Here is a 19,989-nt window from a genome sequence, read left to right as displayed (position 1 = left end):
CATTCTTCACTCACATCCACCCCCGTTAGGCGTTGGGGTTTTTTTTTTTTTTTGGTTTGTTTGATTTTTATTTTTAGCGATGCGTTTTTCCCCCCGGGCTTTTACTATCGGGAGATTATCCGTTTGAAATATTTGCGATTGCACCGTGCTCCCATAAATCTTTTCCCCGAGCAGCGATTAAAATGATGGCAATAAACGTTCTTTGGTGGGTTTTTTATTTTATTTTGCATCTACATAAATGATCTCTTGAGAAAAAAAAAAACAGATTTCGCTACTAATTTATGTTTAAGCTTAACTCATTTTTCTGTTCAAAGATACACTAATCACTTCACGCTTTATTATGTATTATGTTTTAAGCGTTCTTTTCGACCTATTTTTGTCAATATGTATCATAGTTTTTATTTTCTTTCAGTCCATCTCCTTTATGAGAATGATCAGTTTATGGTCTCCACAAAAATTATTATCTGTCCTGTTTTACGGGGAAAGCGATCATTGATCGCAGACGGTTTAATAATCTTCCAGTTTTCCCGTTTGATTTAGAACTCCTAAAAATATCAGAAAAAGGCAATAATTACAAACTTTATTGTTTTTTTATATGATTGAATCCAATCAATGATTCTGAAATGTGCGTGAAAGCTGTAATATGTTGAAAATATTACGATATAAATTAAATCATTATTTTTATTATTCAGGAGGGACGGCTGTAATTTAAATCATATCCACCCCACAAAGTAGCACAACAACGGATACGAAAGATCAATGGTATTATCTTTAAAAAGTTTTTTTTTTATTCGTCAACAAACAGAAATAATTAAAATTAATTAAACAAAACTGTTTCTCCAACGGTTTTCCAACGGAACGTTCAACCACGGTTCCACCACAGTTGATTCGCCAGTACGCAGCTAACATAATCCGCAACACACAAAGTGCGCAGCCACGTGCGTCGCGAGAGAGTTTTCCACCGATTGCCCATTTTTCCATATCCAGTCCCCGCGGGTGAAAGAAAACTCACGCACACGCACACTGCCCAGTTGTCCCGTGTCATCTCATCGTGACTGTACACACAAGCCAGTCTGCCAGCCGTCCAAGCAACCGAGCGAGTCTAAGCTAAACAGAAGGAATAAATGTAGCATTAGGATTTGTTCGTGCAGCGGTGTTTATCGTGCTGAAATGTAGTGAGCATGTGAGTAAAGCCCGGAAACACGCCAGGATACATCTAATCGAGTGATACAAAACATTTCAAGTTGGATAAAGTCGAACCGATTCGACAAGGGGTGAGGGGCGTTTGTGTGCTTCTTTGTTAGTGGGTTGGAGGAAAAAAAAGGAAAGACGGTGAAAAGCTAAAAAGTTAACAGGGAGCTGCTGTGCTGTTGTCTGTTCTTTATGTGAAAAATTGTGCGTCCTGCGAGTGGTGGGTGGCCATTTTTACTGTGTAAGTGTTTTCTTCCCCCCAGTGCACTCTGTATTTTTTCTCTTTCCTTTGTGCTTCATGTGAAGGATAAAGTTGCATTACCGCGTAATCCAGAGCTTACTATGTTGTATCGTAGTATCCGCGTACGGCGGGCGCAGCAAAGCCACCACCACACCAACACAAACCAAGCGGCTCGATTGACCTACGTAGTCGTAGTAGTGTTGGTATTTGTTTGCTCAAAGTGTGTATCAAAGTGTGTATTGGCACTCTCTGTACAGGGCGCATCCGTTTAAACATAAAGCATAGAATGCTCTCCCGAACCGCGCACAGTCGCGAGGCAGCATCAAAGGGGGAGTAGTGTGCCGACAAATGCAACGTCTTATCGATGCTGCAAACCGTACCGTATTCTTCGTGGGTGAGCAATGCTATTAATGCTCTTCGCTATACGAGGAATGCAGTAAAACGGTGCGTTTTTGAGGGCCCCTGGTGAAGAAATGTGAAATGAGTGTTTTGACATCGGGAAATCAGGTGGGAATGTGATTAATGGCTGTTTTTAATGTGTGTGTTTCTTTTTATGGACGATAGCTTAGAAGCATTATCGACCTCACACGGGTTCTTATTTTATAATGCACTGTTGACTAATACAGACAATGTTCTTTCACAACTAAAACTGACAGTAAATGTGGTCTAAATTTGTTTTGGGATAAAGGTCTTAATTTCATCTTAATTTGTGTGACTAGATTGCTTCACCAAACACAATATAGTTCGGTACTTCAAGGTGGCTTATTAGAGGTTCAATCCAACCAAGATTATATCCCATGACGGTCATGTTGTTAGGTCGTACCACTTAACTTAACGCTAGACGACGGGGACTATCCTATAATTGTAAATACACTGATTTACAAGTTAAATTACAATCTGAGTTTGATAAAAAACACCATAAAAAACAGGAACCCAATTATATAATACTGAACCGGAGGTTATCAGTAATCTAACTATACAATTTTTCCTATTTTTTTAATATTAATATATTTCTAAATTCAATTCTCAGTTGATAACCGTGGAGATACTTTATTGGAAGCATATGATCAAAATGTGTTTCTTTATTATTTTAAACCAAATAAAACTATATAACTTCAATGGATTTACTAGAAACCACACCCATTAAACAACAAATATAATGCTTCCCGTTACAAAATGCAATATTGTCCACTGTCGATCGTATACGATCACACATTGATGATCATCAAAACGGTACGATAAGTACATTATTTTCGAAAAAGCCGCCAATTTCGCTGGCGGTTGATTGACGCGGTTGATTGACGCGCTTGTTGCCGAAACGCCACCCTGTCTAACGGGCTGTGTGCCTGCTAACTGGTGTCGATTTTATTCTGCCTAAAACTTATTTTCGAGAATAGAGAGAATACCAACAAGTGGTTGCATGCCGTCTACTGTTTGCACAGCCCGATGTGATAGTTTCGCTACCCGCATTTCGACCACCGAATTTCGTCTGTAGAAGTCGGATCTGCCGCTATCTTGTAACATGTCATGCAGCTCCGCACGAAAGTTGTTTAAACTATTTCCGATGCCGGAAAACAGTTCCGGGAAGATAATGTTTCCCGAACACGGACAGTTTTGCTATTTGGCAAACATAGCGCACATGTCAATCGACACTCACGTATCACCTAGTTTATTTTGAGCTTGCAGGCTTCCATCAGACGCTTAAATCATGTTTATTTGTTTTGCTGCCTAAAAATTTGTTTTGTTTGTTTGTGATAAAGTCTGCTTTTACTTTGCCAGTGAGTGCGGCGGTACACATTAACGATGAAGACGTCTGACATGCGGCAAACATAGGGCGATAGGACATAATACATTGTTAAATGTTCATAAGAAGCAGATAAATACAGCTGTGAGGTAAAGCAAATAGAAGAAAAACGACAACCATGCACGACAGGGGCAAGTATTTATCGTTATAATTTATTAAAAAATGGTTTTGATGATCAACATGGTAGCATGGTAACTTTGATACCTTATATTGGATGCGTTATGTTTCATCCCTTTGTTATGCAAATTTTTCAATTCAATTCCACGAAAGCATTAGCCATGATTAAAAACCAAATATCATAATAAATAGTGCCTTAGCTTTTTTAGCATAATAATAACTAAATTTGGTTTTAAAATTTCCTCCTAGCACTTCTTAATGGTAAATTATAAATTATAAATTATAAATGCTTCTACACTTAAAATCACTTCTAAATGCAGTAAAACGCATTTTTGTATCGAAAATAATTTATTTGTGAAACGGAAAACAAATTCAACCTAACGTTCGCAGCCAACAGCTGCCACAGTTGAACTCACCCTGTTCCCATAACACACGATTCATAAAACGAGTGGCTGCGTACTGCCGTGACAACAATTTTTGACACATCTAATGAATAATTTCGTGTCCCTGCGTGCTTCCCGGCAATCTCGGTCACGACAATGACCAAATGAAATTATCTTAATAGATCTAATGTGAAAATAAACAATTCTATCACGATAGTATTTTAACATCCACCGGTAATTTCAACCCCCTTGTGTCACATCCAACGCAAACAGCTGTACAAACCTTGACCAAAAACATAAAACAGCCATCCTGTTTGCTGGTGCAGCTGTGTTGGTGAGTTCGGTCCCATTCGTCTGTGTTGTGTGTACCACCAGCAGAAGCAGCAGCAGCACAAGCAGCACCAGTAGCATAGCAGAAGCATAACTTTCTCGTCCTTTACACCGTCGATGACACACAAAAGCGTGCAGAGACACAAAGTGCAACATTTTTAAAGGGGGGCACAGCAGGGCAGTGAGTGTGCGTTGTGTGGTGTGGTGCGGCAGATGCTTCTAGTGGGTGTGCTGCTGCTTTGTGTGGTTGTGGCTGAGCGTTTGTGCAGAAAAAAGAAAACGTCTTAACCACCAAACGTGTTGTAAGTGCAAATCAAAAGCCAAGTGAAAAGTGTGTATGTGTATGTGTGTGTGTGTGCGTGTGTTTGTATCGGGGAGAAAATCTCACACGCACTCGATAATTGTCGTGGGTTGACTTCGCTTGTTTTCTTTCCATTCCAATTCGATACGGTACGGTGAGAGGGTGTGTTTCGTTCGTTCAGCTGCCTCGGTTCAGTAGCATAGACCACGCAGCATTACCACCAATACCAACGGGAATACATCAAGGAGATTGTTCTCCGCTGCCTTCCTTGCTTCTTCCTTCACTCCGAAGAACCTCAACTCCAAGACACAAACAAACAAATTACGGCTTCTGGGGGTCTGTGCATTTCTTCCACCAATTTGGCTCACGGTAAAGCGCATCCAGTGTGCACATGTGCAAGTATTGACTGTGTGTGTGTGTTTGTAAGTTTGTGTAAGTGTGTATAAGGAGCAAACGAACGGAAAAGAAAAGAAAGACATAAGTTATACCCAACTTATGCTTTCTTGAGTGCTCTCCTCTTTCTCCACTGCTTCCGAACGTTCCCATCGTAATTTCCAGCTCCGCCGTCGCCGCGTTATTGGCTAAACACACATATCCGTCGTCGTGAGGAGGGGCAGAAACGACACAACCAGCCAGCCAGCCAGCCAGCCAACCAGCCAACATAATCCACTCCCGGTACGGACCACGAACACCACCGATTCTTTTGTGTGCCGGTGGCAGTGCTTGGTGTTGCTTGCCTGTGTGACGTGCGTGCGCGACTGTGCACTGTGCAGTTTATGCTGCCCCGCCGAAGCCTTACTACACACCCAAACGCTGGGGGTGCTTAAAGTCATAAAAAAATTGGAAACAAAATATAAAAGTCAGCTTCTTCCTCCCTTCTTTTCCAGCGCGTGTGCTCTCCTCTCTTGTTCCGTCGTGTTGTACACGCAACCGTCGCCGCTCTACCACGCGGCGTAACTTATCCAGCCAAACCAGCATTGCAATGAAGTGGTAGTTCCGTTCGGGTTTTAATGGAGTGTTAGAAGGAGTATTTATTGAGCGGATACAGTGCTCCGTCCCCCCCGGGAAAGTTCTTAAATTCCAGCGTTTTTTTTTTTTTGAAAAAAAAAAAAAGGGAAGCCGCTCAGTATGTGTTAAAAGTGACCAGAGCAACAACGGTTGCCAAGCAAAGCAGGCCCGCTGCCGAAACTGTTGATATCATCATCAATCGTGAAGATCGAATTTCGTGCGTTCCTTTTTCCGATATCGGCCGCATTGAGAGCGCGTGAAAGTAGTGGCGTGGAACGCTATTTCCACCTTCTCTCCCTCTCTGCTTTTCAAAGTGTATATGTGTGTGTGTGTGTGTGTGCGTTTTACGGCGTGCAACCATTAAAAGCATAAATTCTAATCGACCCCAAAAACCCCCCAAGTGGCACGGTTCAATTCTGCCCGTAGCCCGTGCTTCGTGTTAAAACCTGAAAAGTTAAAACCATTCAACCTAGCCCCTGTGTGTATGTGTGAGTGTGTTTGTGATTGCGTGTGGAAATAAATTTCCCTTTACCGCCGTGCGGGAGGGTACACACACACACATAGTGTGCCTCGATACGCTCGTAGGCCGGCAGCGGTCCATTAGAAAAGTGCGGTGCGCGCCCATTTCCCACACGGACGCCGACCGTCGCGGGTCCGGGGGCCGTCGAAATTATGTTAAAAGTGATTTACATCCTCACGATTGCCGGTTGTTTACACACGCCAGTGACTTTCGGTCGCGAACAGCAGCAGCAGCAGCAGCACCAGCAAAACCAACCGAACCATTACACCTCGGACACCTCCAATGGGTAAGTGAAGCGCTGGCGGGCGTTTATGGGCATAGATTTTAATACGAAATTAAACACATACACACCACTGGCTGGTCCTTCATCCCATACCCACTGGGACTGGGAGGAAGGGGTAGAAAGCCGAAATATATAAATCGCTGCGGACTAACTCGACCAAACGGCAACCGGCAGCACGGTCCCTTTTCGGCATGGAGATTAGTTTTATGGCTTTTGCAGGATTTTTACTTCCTCTTTCGAATGGTTTTATATTATTCCGCTCACGGTTACGATTATTGCCCGGTACATTGCACGCCCCAATATTGACCACGTCCATTCTGCCTGTGTGGAGAGTGACTCAAGAAATGGTAAAAACGCAAAAAACCAGTCTGGAAGAACGCCCAAAAACCCGCCGACCGTACTGACCTAAAGCCGGTCGACGTCGTCATCGTCGTCGTGGTGGTGGTCGTTGTCGCGCACAGCTTCCACCCGCGCAGCCTCGGATAACTAACCCAATGACCTCGGTTGGCAGTGCGCTACCGGAAGTCGAATTCGGTCGAAATACCCCCCTCCCCCCCCCCCTCTCCCTCTTCTTGGTGGAATGCGACCATTTGCTCGACTTCCGACCACGGTTGTACGGCGGGCGACGATTTGTTATGGAATGCCAAATTTGTTGGCCCTAATCCAATATCCATCCAAGAATAATGCTTCCCAGCGCAGAGAGAGAGAGAGATACAGGGCCCTGGAAGGGGGAGGATATTAAACTTTTCCTCCCTCGGTTCGATTTGCTGGTATTATATAGAGGTGGACATGGTGGCGGTGGTGGTGGTGGGAAGATGGGTGGGTATTGTGCAGCCCAATTCAAGATAGAGATAGGGACAGACATTAGGACGCCAGTGGAGCTTTGCTTTCGAGCGATACGGGAGCCTGTTTTCCTTTCGCTGGGAAAGCAAACATTCCGCACCACATCGACGAACTCTCCCGTGGACGGTTGCTTCCAATACGCACTTGGAGATAATTTATGTCAAGCGATTTAATATGTAGATGAGGTTTTGGTCTTAAAGGGAGTGTGAGATTGAATTAGAAGAGTGCAAAAAAAAACCCCCGTATCCTCCTCCCCCGGAACAACAAGCTCTAAATGCCCACACACCGCAGAGAGCGAGGAACTGGGGTCATCTGCAGCCTGCTTGCTTGGCGGAAAGCTTAGAAACCGTGTGGGGAATTGAAAATTAACTTCCCGCAAAACTCTCCCAACGATCCTATTTTTCCAGTCTGGTTTTATCGGGGGTTTGTCCTTTTAATAAATGCAAATATTTGTCGCCCCTCTCCAGCAGAGGGTTTTGGGGTTGACAGCAACCCTTTTGAACGCCGTTGACTTTAAATGATCTCTCCAACAAGAACAAAAGTCACAGCTTTTTTTTGTTTTTGTTGTCCTGCTCGTTTTCCTCATGTTCTGCTTGTCCTTCGTGTGCGTGTCCCCGCTCGGAAAAACGGACAGACACAACACGTACGCACCACACCTCACCCACAGTTCGATTTTATCCCGCACCACGGATATGCTGGACACGAACATTAATAATCCTTGTTTATGTTTCGGATGCCAACGCACTCGCACTCTCCATCCTTCTCGGGCACACTGAAACGCTCCGGATGGCGACGATAGTCCCGTCCCATCCCACCACACACACGGAGAAACCGGATATACAAGATTAAGCCATTAGAATAACTAAACAGTAGAAGCCTAACGAGAAACCGAGCAGCAGCAGCAGACCTTCCCGAAATCTGTCCAGCAGGCTGTGGTGGAGCAGCTTCTTCTTCCGAAGAATCGGGTCGGAAGATGCGTGACAAACGCTCCAGAGAAAGGGACAGGAGGACAACAGCAGGATGGCAAATGGATTTGTGTTTATCGTCAAGCTCGTTTGCTTCCGGGTTCCGGATTCCCTCGGAAAATGGGAAACGGGTAACCGGGAGAGGATGTGCAGAACAAGGATGAATTATTAATACATGCAATCAATAATAACGGCATAAAGTCTGCCGTTGTTGATGAACCGTTATTTGATCGCCGTTCGTTTGCTTGTCCCCTCCCTCTGTCCCTAGTGCGTATGTGTGTGTGTTTTCATATTTATCCTCACATTTGGTTGTCGGACTATTTGAACTTTCGTAGAAGAAACCATTCTCGTTACTACTGCAGTGCAATAAATATTTCATTCGGTAAGAGAGTTGCAGATAAGGTTATACACCGTTATCAATAGATTAGGATGTTTCCTTGTGGTGAAAAGCAGGCACTTAAATCACTTGGAAGAAAGGAAGTAATCAGGAAATTTATATAACAATTGGATAAAATAATAAATATGTAACAAACTCTTCAAGATGACCGTCTGTTCAGGATAACAGGAGCATCCTTCCCTCCATTTTTGTTGTTTCAATCTCGGCTCTTAACTGCCAAGAGACCTCTATGGGAGGCTATCTATGAATTATTGATTTTGCTATAATAAAGTAATCATCCGGTGTGTACGTGAGTACGTTAGTGAAGCCATGGGTAAATCACAATGCTCTGGGAAAGGCTTAAGCTTGGTTGCTTATTTAAGCACTACTAAAATACTAAAACTTTAGCTCATTGGTTGAGTTGATAGTTGGACATGATTTTAGCTGAACGTATCACATACTAATATGTGACCTTAAAGTAGATGTCGAAGCGACTTTTAGTAAACAGATATATTCTCTTTTTGGGTCCTGTTTCGATTTGATTTAGATTTGAAAAATTGCTATTTATTGCAGTTCTAGTTACCTCAACTCAAATGTTTGCAGATATTCGGTTGATATCATCTATTCCAGGATGTTTCAAGTCATCTTCAAGAAATCGTCGACTTTGTCGAGAATATTACATTTTTAAAGTTTCCTGATAGATCAAATTATCTATCTAACTTCATGGCACATGTATGCACGCCTTGGATTTAATAGATTCCATGTTATTACTTTACAAAGTGTAAAATATCACTTCACTCCCAGGGAAAAAAACCCCAAAAAAACCTGCCATGTTGCTCATATTTTACAATGTTTACTTTAAACATAAAACAAAGCCAAAAGAATGCCTTGAGCAGATGACAAAATCACCACCAGGCGCTAGCTTAAAATAACCACAGTTTTGTATCTAAAATAATGCCCCCCACCAAACGAAATGGACCTATTTCTTTCTCCCCGCCCCAACGGGAAGTAATGTGGCGACACGGCCACAATCAAACAGCCATCCATCAGTCAATCATTCTGCTTTACGACATCGTCCCATCCATACTGTCTTTGGCCATTTCCTGCTCCATAACAACGAAATTTACTACCTCCCATGGCCCACACCCGAATTCATCACGCTCTCCCCCTCCAGGGTTCAGCGTATTGCGCCACACTCCCCAACGTGCCCGGGCGAATGGACATGAATTTGTCATCTTAGTTTTTAATGAGCAACCGCCACTGCAGTCCAGTAATGTTCTGCTGCTTCATCTACTCTTCCTAGCCCTCCTCATGGCATGGAAAGCGACCACGGATGACAAAACATTTACGATGCCCACTGATCTAGATCCGAGCGAGATGCATTTGTTTACACTAGAGCGCGGTGCACGAAGGACCTCCGAACCTCGCTCGGGCGATATTCGAGACGCAAGACGAGAGAAACGGACACTGGATAATTAATGTGATGAAAACGGCCACCACGAATCGAGGGGGAACGTTGGTGGTGTTGTGTCAGGCGACACGACTTCTCAATCATTCAGAAGCTCTCCGTTAGCGAATTGGTCGTCCGGGTCGTTTCCCTCTCCCCCGTTTCCACACTGTTTCATTTGCCATTCCATTTTACGGACCCGTGTGCACCGGAAACCGTTCCAGGCGACACTTCGCTTGTCATTTGGAGCGCTTGGGACGTAAATTTACAACCACCATACGGGCCCCGCCATGGACGACCGTTTCCCGGGGCCGAAAGACCCCCCAAAGTGGTCGTAGTGGCAGTGCAGAGACATTCTCTACCCGACTAGTATTTGGTCCTGTCTGCCAGCTGCGAGATTGATTGTTCTCTAGGAGATTGCAAGAACGGACGACAGGCTTTTAGTACCCGCGCCCGAAACAAAAAACGAAAACAACCATACATTAAACCTTAGAAAGCTTTTTTTCATTACATTTACTACACGCGCTCCTCTGCCTCTGCAGTTCGTGTTAGCGTGCTTCTGTAGCGCTACCGGGGGGAGTACAGTAAGTTTATTGAATTTTGGCGTTCGTCCTAGCGGTTTGATTGCATATTTCATTAACTGTTTGCTCATTACCGAATTGTGTTAAGTGTTGTTGAATTAAAGATGGCCCCCGGCCTTTTCACACCGAACCGATTTGCATGCAGGGAAAATTCTATTCTATATTCCATAATAAATTCAGGAACTACTTTTCAGGGAAGGAACCACATTTTCAGGCACTATTTTCATTACGTTGAGTAGTGACTTCAATTATTTATTTAGTCCTCAATAATAACGATTAAATGCGCGATTGAAACGTTCCGTTTCCATTTCAATTTGAGCCTCATATGATCTTATTAGGAGTACCAACAAGTTCGTTACGTTTTGAAGTCAGATGTAGCAAGTTGATTATTAAATGGATTTTTAATCAGGCAACACTCTCAACCAAGGTTGATACAAAATGGTTTTTATAAGCTCCAGAAATGGTAAATTTCGCAACGAATAGTGCATTTTTAGAGAGCAAAAGCCTATATATTTTAGTGGTTGTTTATCATAGCTATGCTCTACCTGAAGGAGCTTGTTAAAATTGGCTTGTACAGGTTAAACATTTTTAATTTTGAAGTAGAAAATGAAAAAGATGACTTTAAGGATGGACATCTTGAATAGAGAGTCCCATGAAGATCCTACTTCATAAAACATATCAAGAACACGCACAAAGACACTTTGAGTATATCAGAAAGTCATTTCCCTTCGATTAAAAGCAATGGCAATGGTCCGAAATGTGGATCCCATTTAAAGTGAAGCCGAGAGACAACGAACGCCGTTTATTCACTTGTAAGCAACTGGTCAAAGTTCAGAACTTTAGACTAATATTTTTGAAACCATGACTAAATAACCAATTTTGAACAAAAAAAAAGTCAAACTTCGATTAAAAAAACTGGAAGTACTTACTTATCTTAACTGTACTTATAGGTACACCTAATAGAAATACGAAGTCGCTTTGTTGTTCTGGGAGCCTTATACAAGAAATTGTATTGATTTTGTCCACTATTAAATTAAACCTTTCATGCACCAAAACCCATCCCATCGTCCCCAACTCAATATCAATTATCTCTCATCGAGCATAAAAAGAGCATCAATCCTTGATGACCTCACCGGCTGATGACGACTGTAAACGGTTCCAGAAAGTAAACATGCAATTAAACTCCATCGTACAAGCAAAAGCACCCCCTTGGAAGAAACCCCCCTCATGAAACTATACACAACGTTTGCCACCGTTGTTTGTTCACTATACTCATATTTCTTGTTCCGTCGAGCGAAGAAGACTCCGATACAAACGCTCCACAACACACGGTATGCGGTATGCGTTTTGTTTGTCTTTGAAGCGTCAGTCAGTACGCTTCAGCAGAGGATCCATTCACGGGGAAAATCTCCGCGCGTCCACCAGCAGCAGCAGTACGTAAAGTGACGCAACCCGAGCCCGCCCGTGCTCTTGCCGAACGCGCAACTAAATAAAAGCCAGATGGTGGCGTGGTGCTCGACTTTTTTTTAATAACGGGCCTTCTATCGCTTCTTTCCATCTAAAAAATAAAGGAAGGGAAGGCTACTTTACCGACTGCATACTTCTTTTCCTGTTTTACGAGGAGGGGGGAAACCCCCAGCAAACCACCACCACAGTTCCATGGAAGGACGCACAATAGCCAAGAAGCAAGAAGGCTCATAAGCCATCAACGGCAGGCTTGAAAAGTACTTACTTACTTATCCGGCACTACAACCGCTTTGCGGTCTTGGCCTGCCTCAGGAGTGTCCGAAACCGCTCACGGTCTCGCGCCTTCGTCTGCCAGTCCGTTATCCCGGCCTTAATGGCGGACGCCCCACGCCATCTTGCCACCTCAATTTGGGCCTACCACGCCTCCTCTGTCCTTGTGGACGGCCTAAAAAGACTTTACGGGCTGGGTCGTCCGTTTCCATGCGTATAACATGGCCAGCCCACCGGAGCCTGGCGAGCTTTATACGCTGTACGACAGTGAGGTCGCCGTACATCTCGTATAGCTCGTCATTATAGCGGCTCCTCCATTGTCCTTCCACACATACGGGGCCAAGTATCCTTCTGAGCATCTTCCTCTCGAACGCGGCTAAGAGGGTTTCGTCAGATTTGGACAGTGTCCATGTCTCAGAGGCGTATGTGAGTACTGGTACTATATAGGTACTATATAGTCCCAGCTTCGTCCGTCGCGACAGGTTCTTTGAGGTAAACTGCTTTTCAGGCTGTAGAATGACCGGTTGGCAGCCAGCATCCTTGCGCGCAACTCAGCTTCCATGCTGTTGTCGTTGCTGACCTTTGACCCAAGATAGGTGAATGTGGGACGACTTCAAAAGTGCGTTCACCTATCTGTACGTCACACCTACGTAGATTCGGATTATTTATTGGTAGGTCCGCTGATGTTGCCACCATCAGTTTGGTCTTTGCCTCGTTTATCTGCAATCCGAGGCTCTCTGCCGCCTGCTCAATCCCTTGTAGGCTTCTGCTACATAGGAGAGCCGCAGACCAATGATGTCTATATCATCAGCGTATGCCAGGATCTGGGTTGACTTATAGAAGATGGTTCCCGTAGTCTCCACCCTCGAGTCACGGATGGCCCTCTCTAGCGCCAAGTTGAATAGGAGACAGGCAAGCCCGTCCCCCTGGCGCAGACCTTTGGTGGTAGCAAAAGGTCCTGAGAGTTTTCCATCCACCCTCACCTGGCATGTGACGTTGGTCATAGTCATTCTAACTAGCCTTATCAGTTTGGCCGGGATTCCAAATGAGCTCATAGCGTCGTACAGTTTTACCCTGGCTATGCTATCGTATGCGGCTTTGAAGTCTATGAAGAGATGGTATGTGTCGTTTTTGTATTCAGCCATCTTCTCCAAGATCTGCCGCATGGTGAAGATCTGATCAGTGGTTGATTTTCCGTTTCGGAATCCTCTTTGATAGTTTCCTACTATCTCTTCGACGTGCGGGACAAGGCGATCCTGAAGGATCAGGGAGAATATTTTATAGGCGGTATTCAACACCGTAATACCCCTGTAGTTGTTGCAGTCCAACCTGTCTCCCTTCTTGTATACGGGGTAGATGATGCCGAGATTCCAATCACAAGGCATCGATTCGCTATCCCACACCTCAGTAACAATTTGATGAATCTCGTTTTCTAGTCGTGCACCTCCATTCTTGACCAGTTCAGCTGCAATTCCGTCGGTTCCGGGTGCCTTGTTATTTTTCAGCCGACGGATAGCCTTTCGTGTTTCTTCTATGCTAGGTGGCAGTAGCATGACACTATCTGCTAGTGGCGCTTCTAGCTGTTCGTTTAACTGGTCGTTGAGTAATTCATCAAAGTACTGAGCCCACCGCGAGAGGACCTCTGGCTGGTTACTAACCAGATCTCCATCCTTGTTGCGACAGCAGGTTACCTTAGGTACCACGGTTGAAAAGTGAATCACTTAAAATTCACATTTTCCTCAACACACACACACACGCACACATACAAACACAAGCACCATTTTCTTTACTTCCTTCCAACACACCGGGAAACCTACGCGAGCGTGTAAAGTTTCCACCGACGACGTCTTGGAATAAAAGTAGGGACGATAATTTCAGCATTTTGTTTGAACTTCTCTCCATTCCCGAGCCATTTCCTTCTTCCATAGTTCCGTGGGCTTCCCTAAAGTTCAAGCTAACTTTCCATCGCACCATCCATGTTTGTTTGCGCTTCTTTTCTAATTGTTCACTCCCCTTCCCTCTCGCTCTCTCTACTTTTTCCAGGCTGACATTTACGCCGTCCGATACGGCCGGATACGCCCGCACGGCGACGACGGGGAATGGCAGCAGCAGCAACAGCTACTCTCCAAATGGCAAGTTTAAGCGGCGAAAGAAGACGGAAAAGCTGCACCAGCAGCAGCAGGATGCGCTCGAGGAGGACATGATCGAGCCGGGCGTGTGCCAGGTGTACACCGGCACCACCTGCGAGCAGTACCTCCGCAACCAGACCGTCTTCGTGACGCCCGACATCACGATGGAGATACTGGAGGAGCGACTAAAGTCGGCGTACGGCGTGATCCGCGAGTCGAAAGACATGAACGCCAACTGTCGCGTGTACGCACTGCCCAGCCTGTGCTACAGCATCCTGCCCGTCTGCCGGACGCCCGAGCTGACCAACCATCAGTACTTTGCGAACCGTGCGGCCGCCGAAGCGGCCCAACGGGCCGCCACCATCGGCCGGGGGAAGATGCGAGCGCACGAGAAGAAAAACAATCGCAAACAGCTGCTGGTGAAAGCGGCCCTTTCGACAGTCTCAACACCGTACGAAGAGCGCGGCAATGGGACACTCACCACCACGGAACGGCTGCGGGTGTACTTTAGCGGTGGCGTAACGCCCGATCTCGGCGGGCGCTTTTTTGACGGTGAAATTGTGACGGAAAACTCGTTACCACCGCGGTACGATAATGCGCGCCGCGGTCGACGAGCTGCCGGCCATCAGCCGTACGTGCAGCCGGGCGAGGAAATAACCGTCCTATCGTACACCTCGTCCTCGTCGGGGCCGAAAAAATCCTACCCACCAACGCGGAACACGGAAAACCTGCGGCGCATCTGTCGCAACGACTGTGAGCTGCTGGAGAACGAGCTGTGCCAGAAGGAGTACGCTATTGCGAAGCGACATCCAACCATCGGGCAGAAGCTCCCGCTGGAGGAGTGTGACGATCTGCCACTGCAGAAGAGCGTCGATGGGACGATCCTGAACGGCATCGGAGGACTAGGGAGTTCGGGCGATATGGAGTGTATGCGGTTGGGGATTGATTTGGACATTAAACCGAACGATGATTGCTACTGGGAGAATGGCGCTAGCTATCGGGGCATCATGGACCGGACGAAGTCTTCGAAAATTTGTATGCGCTGGTCGAAGCTGATGCACACCATGTCGGAATTTCCGCATCTGGCCGGTCACAACTACTGCAGGTTGGGTTGCGATAAAGACACCAGTCTATTAAACACAATTTTTAAACTTTAATTCTTTTTCTACAGAAATCCACCTCACGCCGGTCCAATGGATGCACCCTGGTGCTACGTGGACATGCAAAAAACTATCGAGTACTGTGACATCCCAAAGTGCTCGGAGCGAATGTGGATGTACATCATCATCGGGTTCGTCGCCGTCATCTCGCCACTCTTCATCGGTATTGGCGTGTTTTGCTGCCGAAAGTATCGCAAACATGGCGTCTCGAACATCCAAAATGTAAGTTCTTGCATACTGCTTACCGGAAGAGAAGTTATTGAATCTTGAACTTCTCCACAGATCAATCTACCCAACGCGGACAAGAACATCTACGGTAACTCGCGGCTCAACTCTCCGATCGAGATGACCTCCCTTATTGCTAACCAGTCGTCCACGGGGCCGCTAGTCGTAATGCCGAAAACGGTGGCATTCAGGGGTTAACGACGGGCCAGCCAGGGAATGGCCATAACCCGGGCCAATCGTCTCAGTCGCGTAACAACGGTATCTCGCGCGTCCCACAGTACACGCTGCAGGACGTACGGTTCGTGGAGGAGCTGGGCGAGGGTGCTTTCGGCAAGGTGTACAAGGGTGAGCTAACGCAGAAGAACGGCGAGCGGATCTTCGTTGCGGTGAAAGCACTAAAAGAGAATGCGAGTGCTAAAACGCAGGCAGACTTCAAGCGGGAGATAGAGCTGAATATCGGACCTGAAGCATGACAACATCGTGTGCATTCTGGGGGTGGTGCTGAAGGAGGAACCACTCTGCATGCTGTTCGAGTACATGGCCCAGGGTGATCTGCACGAGTTCCTGATCGCCAACTCGCCGAACGAGGGGAAATCGCTCAGTCAGCTGCAGTTTCTACTGATAGCACAACAGATCTGCGACGGGATGGAGTATCTGGCTAGTCATCATTACGTGCATCGGGATCTGGCAGCCCGAAACTGTCTGGTGGGTGACAATTTGACGGTGAAAATCTCCGACTTTGGGTTGTCGCGTGACATCTACAGCTCGGATTACTATCGGTAAGTAGGTTCTTGGGAGAACTCGTATAGAAAACGTGTTTCTGACACAATTCCTGTCCTCTTTCTTGCAGTGTTCAGTCAAAGTCGCTTCTTCCCGTACGCTGGATGCCTTCGGAATCAATTCTGTACGGGAAGTTCACCACCGAGAGTGACGTTTGGTCGTTCGGTGTGGTGCTGTGGGAAATCTACAGCTACGGTCTGCAGCCGTACTACGGATACAGCAACCAGGAGGTTATCAATATGGTACGCGCCCGACAGCTGCTACCGTGTCCCGAGTCCTGCCCAAGTGCTGTCTACTCGCTGATGGTGGAGTGCTGGCACGAGCAAGCAGTACGACGACCCACGTTCCCAGAGATTGGCCATCGGCTGAAGATATGGTACCAAGCGCAGAAAAGAAGTAAGTGCTAATGCGTCTACATTCGACAACATCGACAAATTGAACATTTAATCACCCGCCTGTTCTTTCCAGGTGAACAAAACGAACAGGGAGGTTTCAACCGCAAGGGCTCGATGCTGAGCGTCAACACGAATCGCATGTCCTCGCAGGCAACTTGAACATTGCCACCCCGTCCTCCTCATCCAGCCATCATTCGCTGAGCCGGGAGCGTAACGGAGACGGCCGCTCCGATCAGCAGCTGCAGATGCAACAACAACAGCAAGCACAACCACTGCTTGCCCAATCGCAGCAGCGCAAACATCATCATCATTCGTTGGAGCGCGAAAAAATCCTACGAACAAATCAATTGCAACATCAACAGCAGCAACAGCAACTCCAGCAGCAGCAACTTCAGCAAGCTGGACCACCTCATACGGTCACTTCCCGGCCGCATCATCAACATCACCAGCATCACCATTCGCTGGACCGTAGCAACAGTGCGGCGGCCGGCCGGCTGGACGAATCGAACGGCTCCGCTGGCGATCAGTTCGAGACGCAAAGCAACCGCAGCTTCTACCACAATGCGAGCGCGAGTCGAAGCAACAAGAGCATTCACTCGATGCAGGAACCGGGTCAGCACCATCACACCAGCAACCACCATGCCCATCCGCACCAGCAGCAGCACCATGGGCACCACGGTGGGCAGCAGCAGCCATCGATGGGACACCCGCAGGGATACAAAAACTTTAGCCTGCCGCGGAAAAGCATCGACAGCGGGCACGAGTACGGGCTGGACGGTGCGTCCGGTGCGGATCTGGCCAGTCTGGCTGCCGCCAGCTGCAGTCCCGGCTATCCGGCCGCCGGCAACCGGGCGGAGATGAAGGCACGCCCACCAAAGGACCCGCACCGGCATCACCACCATCATCACCACCACGGTTCGGGCCGGAGCAGCAGGAATCGGATCGATGCGGTTGCGGCCGTTGGCAGCTCGATCTCGTCGCTGCCCGGTAGCAGCGATCTAGCGTCCGAGCTAGACAGGCAGGCACAGCACATACCAAAGAACAGCACACAGTCACTGGTTGCCGGTCAGCAGCAACAGCAGCAGCCGATGGCTGGAGCAGCACAACCACCGATGCCACCGATCGGGCGCAAACCGAGCCAGAGCGGAAGCATCCTCAGCGTGGCCAGCAGTACGAGCGAGCAGGCGTGCGGGATCAGTTCCTTTCAGCCCGGTTTCAGCTCACCCGCGCCGACAGTGACGGCGAACGGAGTCGTCACTGGTGTTGGTGACGCCCCAATGCTGCCACAGAGCGCTCTAATGCAGTCGTCTTACCACGAAGGCTAATGCGTTTCGTTTCATAAAAAGGCCGTTTTATCAACTAGAGTAGCGTAGATAAGGATAAACAGATACTCCCCACACCACATCTTCCCCAGTGAATATGTTCTACATGTCACCTCCTGTGTGGCATAGAGCAAGACCAGATCAGAGAGAGCGTTGGGAGTTGGCAATAGGCAGGCTCGGTTTCATTTCAATTCACACACATTGCAAAACCCGCTCAAAACCATAGCATCATCCTTCACTATGGATGGTGTGCCATGTTTCACGATCTCAAACATTGGACTGCTAGTGCATTAGGAATTAGGCGTTAGGGAATGAGACACACCACGTGTTCATTCATTTTCCATTCAAATCTCATTTCGTTGTATGTGCCACACACCTTGGCAGGTTGTATGCGCACATCCGAGGCTGTTCCATAGAATAGACATCGGTAGCTATTGCTACATCCCCACAACAAACAAATCTTTACCATTTCCCACTCTTTAGATCTGAGCATAGGTAAATTAATTCACTGTTTTAAGATACGGAAGCTCCAGAAGAGCGAATGTCAAAAGAAGAAAGAACCTCAAAACAGATACTAGCCCGCAGTTCTCTACTAGCTCATTTTTTCGACTAATTTATTATCATCTTAAGTTGTATTGTAAGCCACGAAAAGGGGAAGTAACTGAAACGACCGTCTACGTGTATCCGTGCACTCTACGCGGTGCATTTGGATGACATTTTTAAACCGCACCCAGCAGTTGGAGATTGATGCATTTTAAGTGAACTGCCAAACCACGCAGAATCACACCAGGCAGCAGCAGCAGCAGCAGCAGACTCAATTGAAGCCACAGTTTAAACCAAGTCATCGATAATTCCGTACCATCAGAGCCTGTGTGGTCTTATGTAGTCTGGTGGGGCACAAAAATGTGAAGAGTTACAGCCGCAGCACAGCAACAACCAACAAAACAAACAGAGAACTAAGAGACTATGCATCTGTTTCCGGGATGGCAGTATGCATTTTCCAAACGCTACACGCCGATGGGAAGGAAGGATGCATTAAAGAATAAATAATTTAAATATCATAGTAAGGCCAGATGTTTAATGTTTAAGAAGGATATTGAACGGAGAAGCGCACAACAAAAAGTGGAAAACGCTCCAAGGAATGGAAGGAACTGTTGTGGTCGCAGCAGGAACAGAAGGAATAGTCAGTCAGTCAGTCAGGTGCCGTTCAGGGCAACAACCCGCAAAGAACAACGTCGCATTAGCGGCATTTTTATGAAGTGAATGAAAACCAAAACCGTGTAATAATAATGTACTATTAGTAAGGATGATTCATTCTTTTTTTTTGCATGTGAGAAAATAAATTCAACAACGGCAACAAAACCAAAACAAGCTCACCCGAGAGGAATGATGCGGGAGCATTAGCCAGGATGAACGAATTTGTCGGAACAATAACACACCTGTGTTGCGTTTTTTTTTTTTTATTCGGAAAGAAATTGTTTAGCATATCTTCAAAATGTATTTTTTGCTTCAATTATCACCACAGTGAGTTGTAACTTCAATGTACAGATAATAGTTATCGGGCAGGTATAATGTCTTTAAATTAACATAAATCAACGGTATAGATGGACCAGTTTCTTGGTGATCTCGTTATATGCATCCCTCTGCAACCATACTCGTCCTGAGTTCCAATCGCATAGGGCTTGAGGGTGAGTTATACCTGTATTGTCTGTATTTTTAACTAAGCTGCAAGAACCAGATCCATCTCAATTTACATTTTACGGTTGCATATTATAGCGCTTGTTAATGGCATAAAACTGATTGGATAAAATTGATGACGCAAAAACTACAGATTAACGTAAATTAGCAATG

General features: G+C 46.3%; 1 pseudogene; it reads left to right on the top strand.

The window, feature by feature from the left end:
- The first annotated feature begins 4,078 nt into the window (after positions 1–4,078).
- LOC121592167 lies at positions 4,079–19,574 on the top strand (annotated as a pseudogene).
- Positions 19,575–19,989: the final 415 nt, after the last annotated feature.

Source organism: Anopheles merus, chromosome 2L (assembly GCF_017562075.2).
Source record: "Anopheles merus strain MAF chromosome 2L, AmerM5.1, whole genome shotgun sequence".
Taxonomy (NCBI): domain Eukaryota; kingdom Metazoa; phylum Arthropoda; class Insecta; order Diptera; family Culicidae; genus Anopheles; species Anopheles merus.
The sequence above is the reverse complement of the archived record's forward strand: the minus strand, read 5'-3'. Positions and strand labels throughout refer to the sequence as shown.